This window comes from Channa argus, chromosome 16 (assembly GCF_033026475.1).
Source record: "Channa argus isolate prfri chromosome 16, Channa argus male v1.0, whole genome shotgun sequence".
NCBI lineage: Eukaryota > Metazoa > Chordata > Actinopteri > Anabantiformes > Channidae > Channa > Channa argus.
This window is the reverse complement of record NC_090212.1, coordinates 11,954,767-11,960,740: the sequence shown is the minus strand read 5'-3', so window position 1 is coordinate 11,960,740 and position 5,974 is coordinate 11,954,767. Positions and strand designations below refer to the sequence as shown.

At 39.7% G+C, this 5,974-nt stretch overlaps 1 long non-coding RNA gene across 1 annotated transcript; it reads right to left on the bottom strand.

Moving 5' to 3' along the window:
* Positions 1–742: 742 nt before the first annotated feature.
* LOC137100909 (uncharacterized) lies at positions 743–4,585 on the bottom strand. The gene is made up of 4 exons (XR_010910964.1): positions 4,100–4,585; positions 3,909–3,972; positions 3,603–3,701; positions 743–1,851 (listed from the first exon to the last, which is right to left on the bottom strand). It is a non-coding gene; the product is annotated as an uncharacterized lncRNA (long non-coding RNA).
* Positions 4,586–5,974: the final 1,389 nt, after the last annotated feature.

The window sequence follows — 5,974 nt, the reverse complement described above, 5'->3', positions numbered from 1 at the left end:
AAAATGATTTTACTACCTTCATGTAGAACATCAGTGAGATAAATTTAAAGTAAGTGAGGTAAAGCCATATTCGTGGATTTCAAACTAATGCTGCATATTTTCAAAGTGAAACGCCTACTCCTACATAATGCATTGCGTCTCCATATGCTTTGACAACAATCACACCTGTAAATGTCGGACTGTACTATTCCAATGCGCTGCAGTGAATGAAAATAAGGCTTCCTCCAAAGTGAATTCCCTGAGACATTACCTCCACATTTACTAATCTGTGACATGTAGTGGTATGGGCATGTTGTCCCCTGTAAAGCATGTGCACATTGTCACAAGAGTTTTGAAATCAATCAGCCTGTGTGAGTTATTCACAGTCCAACATCAAAAAGGCATTACTTATCTAAGGCTTTTAATTTCCAATCCATCTGTCAAGCGGGTTGAAATATGGAATCTCATTACTTTGAAAAAGTGGGGAGGGGAACAACATAAATCATTTTATTTTCATCTTGCACTGACGGAGTCTGTTTAGAACTGGACGAGGGAGAAATGGCTGAGACAGGGGGAGTTGGAGAAAGTGAAAGTGACAATCAAAAAAAGAGAGAAATCAGATCCAATGTGACACCTGCAGGTCTAGTGAGAGTTAACTTAGCATTTCTACAAGTTAATGTAGCCCCTAAGAAAACATTGGGAAACATCATTTCAATCTGCAAAAAACAAAAACGACAAGGCAGGCTGCTTTTCAAAAACACTTATAGATTTACTTACAGAATATAGATCATGCAGTATTTATTAACAGTTAACAGTTAACAGTTCACAAGCCACTTGTTTCTGTTTTTATTTGAATGACCATTTCCTACATAACTTGGCCAAGGTTGATATAAAGAGCACAAGTGTAAATAGGCTCATCCGTATTAAAGAAAACTTTAAGTAAAAAAAATGCTGTAATGTAAAGACATCTTGTATTTATTAAGATCTTGGTCATTCAGCACAGTCAGCAATTTTCACTGGCATACACACAGGAGGGCCGGGCTTCTAGTAATTATTCATGTTACGTTGGGAGCAAATGGAGTGTAGTGCCCCTTTAAATCCATCAGTGTACCTCCCTGTAATATTTCATGTCTATTGCAGACCCTCTAAATTATTCATTTGCCAAGATAATGAAAATATGCTAATTAGAGAATTGCTATGAAAAAAAAATCACAACATTTCTCAGCCATTGTAATTAGTATAGGTAATTATTAAAGCACTACTTTATAAGGTTTAGTTATTACGACCTGTCAGGTTTATGTGAAGGATACGAACACCAAATAGTTTTTAATTGAAGGCAACATTTTTGATGACTCATTTGAGGAACTGCGATCCTGACAGGTTTCTGAAGGTTTCAGAAACAGAACCTTGTGAGAAACTTTGCATGTGCAACAGAGGGAAAGAAGGGAAGGAATCCATAACGCTGCTGTATGCAAGAATATATATATATATATAGAGAGAGATTATAGCAAACAATACTGAGCCCTGTAGTCCTGTACAGGATTTGGCTAGATTGTAAATATAATTTGAAACATTGCCCAGAGTGAAACATCACTTGTTTCCAAACTGTCGCCCTTCACTCAGCTGTTTCTGATTAAGCTAAGGAAACCTTTCAATCCCTCCTGCTCACTCTGCACTTTTTTTCTCCTTCCTTTTTCTTTTTATTTCTCTCACAATGAGGCTGCTGAGCTATTTCCAACAGAGAACTATTCTGAAAGTTTATCAACAGCTCCTAGTCAATCCGTTGCTCCTTCTTTGTGCTCTCTTCAGCGGGTTCTCTTTCCTTCTTCCTCCCCCTTGGGGCCTACTAGAAAGGAGAGCTCTGTCATGGCCCTGTGGATAGAAAATGGTGGAATTCATCCCATGCTGTGTTGGTGATAACACTCCCAAGCGTGACACATCTCCCTTCAGATTACAAGCAGAGGATTCATTCCTTGCATTCTCCTTGTCACCTCACTTTCAATGCTAGCATTAAGCAATTTGCCATAGAATAATAGGCTCCATCAAGTCAGAGGCCCTGCCTGCAAAATGTGGGCATCTGTACAGCTGTCATGTTGCAGATTGACACTGAATGTGTTTTATATGGCCAGTGTATATAAACACAAATGCACACTGGGACTGATAAAACAAAGTGTGTCACACTGAACATATAGTACATGCACCCACAGCCATGCAGAGGAGCATGGATTCTATATCTAAACTTGGCAATAGATGATATGGCTGCATGGAATAGGATTTTACAAGTGACCCAGATTACAATAAATGACACTAACAATGAGTTATCAGCTGATCTGTGAACCCCCGCCGGATGCACTGAGGTAGCTCTGGCGGGAGAGAGAGTGGTGCTGACTAATGTCTCTCTGTGTGCCTGGCTGGTGCCAGAGCTGATGTAACTCTGCCAGGAAGCAGTCTGTTAACAGATATTTGAGTCGCAGCAATTGCCAGCCAGGACTGAGTCACTCAATTCTTCAATGGGATTTTATTTTTACAGAAAGCTATATGAGCTGTATGAAGATAGATAAAAGTCCCAGTCAACAGCTAATGAAAATTAGTTTTAAAGAGTAAGGCATGAAGAAAACTATCAGCAAGCACAGTCCAATATATTTGCATCTTGTATGTTGTATTTCTCTCAATGAATGTCATTGAGTCATTTGTGTATGATGTAATGGTGATGTATGATGTATAATGTGTATGAGTAAGATTAAGCAAGTAATTACAAGAGCTGGGGCATTTTGTGACAGGACACAGTATATAAAGTATACATATAAACTGCATGTCTACATATGGCTGCTGTTGTTGACATAAATATTAAATTATTTAAATCCATGCCCCACATTGACCTACTAACTATACCTAACAGCTGTTAAGATGATTCCACCATGTTTGGTGTCAAACATTTTTTCTGTTAAATGTCTCATCAGCCATAAACAAAAGTATTGCATTACACTGAAGAGCAGCCACCGGTGTTTTGTTGGATCAATCTGGAAAACGTAACCTAAACATTAACTAGCTGCCTCCACCAGAAAGTAAATGTGTAACTGAACTTTTTACTTTTAATAGACCGTAATAAGTTATATGCACCTAGGACAAGTAACTACCCCAGAATTGGTGCCCATAGTAAATATTACTGGATGCTTACAAACTGTCATAGTGAACATGCCATTTCAGCGTTTAGCTATGTAACTAAGCGTAGCTTCACATCTGCACTGGATGTACATTTTTGGGCTAATTTAGAGCAATAAAAGCAATGCTCAGCAGATCATCCAAATAACACAAAGTCAGGGTTGACTTATTGAAACAAGAATCAGTTATGTCTATAATACTACTTTACTATCTCCACTCTCATAGCACCAAAGTTGCAGACAACCAGTTCATACCATATAATGAAACTATTCACACTTTCATTCCTTGTTCCATTCCTTTCATTTTAATACCAGCTCTGCTTTCTCCTGCAATACTCTCCTTAACAATGTTGACCTTTGCTGACCCTAGCACAACCTCACTGTCTTCCTATGAGCAGCTAATGGCCAGCAGGCCTCATCTCCCTGTTGACCCCTTGCCCATCCTGAGGTAAATTATGGCACCTGAACGGTGGTATAATATGCCCGGTCCTGACACAGAGACATCAGTCCAGAAAGGCTGGTCCATGCAGACTAATGATGCCATCACTAGTGAATGACGGGCTATGAGAGACAGAGACAGAGCTTATTGGGGTTGATTGTCTCATCAATGTACAGGAAAGACAAGTTAAAAGGCTATGGAGTTTATTTCTCCTTGGTGACCTTTTCCAACATTATCCCAGACACTATTCAATGAATTGATTATGGACTTGATAGACTTGATATGGGAGCTGATTGCGAAACTGGCAGATAGTGAATACCCCTTCTGACCTGCTGATGTGATCGTCTATCAGATTGACGTCTCACATTTCCCATCATTTACATTTTGTTTGCTCTGCATAGACAAAGGGTTGTAAAGCTCTTTAAAGGTCAGTTTTTAACATGTCTGCTCACATTCTGAAAAAGAAGGAAATTATGAAGAATTATGAAGGCACAATAAAGGCAAAAAAAAGAGTCTGTACCTTCTTCTCAGGTTTAGGCTTCTTTAGTCTCCTTCCAAGCCGGATTGCAAACACAACATGCTTTTCGTCTGTAGTCTGGACACATTCTGCCTCCTGCTGTCAGCGCTGAAGAGACCCACTCGCCTTTCACCTCCACCCAAGCTCTTTTTCTTCTCCTTGTCCCTTACTTTTTTGTCCTTCTCCTCCCCTCTTTCTCCCTATTACCCCCGCTTTTTCCTGGCCTGCAGCGGACGTGCGATGACAGAGGTGTCAGCACAGGTCACGGTGATCCTCTAATGCTGTTCTGTTCTCACTGGCTCGGGAGTCAGTACATTCCTCGCTGTTCTCGGTCCCGACCAATCTGCTCCTTGTGCTCTCAGGATCTACATTCCTGCCTATCAAGAGCTCCCACCGTTCAGTCTTACAGGGATCTGGTTACACTGGACTATGGTGGGAGAGAAGCCTATGTGAACATTTCTCTTTCTAATCTTTCATCTCTTCTTCCAGTCACCCAGATTAGTCATTGTGCATGTACCTGCCTCTTTTTTCTATCTACCTGCTTATCTGTTCTCTATTTCTGGTCATTGTGTGTGTCTCACTGTCTCTGTTTCATGCCCTTCCCTTTAGTCCCTGTACCTTCCAGGTTAGTCATGCTCCACATACGCTGCGCACTGTAGACTGAATGTATTCAGGGATAAAAATTACCACCTACCATTCTCAGTCTTCTGAGAATAAAAACATTTTCACACATTAACATTTTAATGCCTTTAGTGGAATTAAATCCTTGTTACCGAATGTTGCTCCAGCTGACCTGGATGTATTTGAATTACAGTGTCTAGTCCTACAATGTTTTAATACACTGGTTCTATATTGTCTATCACAGCACAGCCCTGTGGAGAGCTTTAGCATAAACTACATACAGCATTTTGCAATGCACTAACTTGCATAGATAACAGTGCTATGTGCAAAATATTCATGACTGTTGAGAAAAAATTGTTTATGCAACTCATCAGCTGTGCCATGAACCTGAACATACATTGTTCAGGGTCATGGCCGTTTTATTGAACCCGTTTTATATAACCCAGGCCCAGGTTGCATTGGAGTAGATGAACTAATTACAAACATACAGACTGGCCAAAAAACTCAAATTCACACCTATAGGCAATTTAGAGTTTTTAGTTCATCTAAATGGATGCTGAAACTAAAACCAAGCTCAAAGGATTTGTTTGGTGGCCATAACCACGATTCCAAAGGAAAGCTGATTTTGTCTATGTGGGATCCATATTGGGTAACTACTTGCAAAACAGTAACACCACAATAACTTTATAAGATCTTCATTTTGTGGGAATAAGTAGGAAATGTATTCAGGCAACCCTGTCTCCTAAAAAATTACATTCCTATACAACTAAACAGCAAATGTGATTCCGTTTTTGTGGGGACCGTGATATTTACGTTGTCGTTGTAGTAATTATTTTTGTGCCTCGCTGTGGAAACCTTTACATTCCTCTATTAGGCTATACAAAAGAAATATTGAAGAAATATAGAAAAGTATATTTTGCTCCTTAAATCTGTGTTTTTAATCCTTTCTGAGTTGTGCCAATAAACCCGTCCATCTTGAGATCCACCATCCACACCTCTGTCTTTATTACCTCTGACTTATTTGTTGTATAAGCTCAGTTCTGTTTGCGTTTTGAGAATTTGAGCCTCCTAGTTTAAGCAGAGGGCAGGGAGCATGTTTTATGCATAGAGAAAATACATGGCTACAGCTGTCCCAAAGTTTTATTCAACTTCCGTTTTTTTTCTTACTCCAATCTTTTCCAATCTTGTAGCCTTGCACTGTATCCACTCGCCCAGGGCAATATTAGCGACTTAGTCTGACAGACAGTATTAAACAAG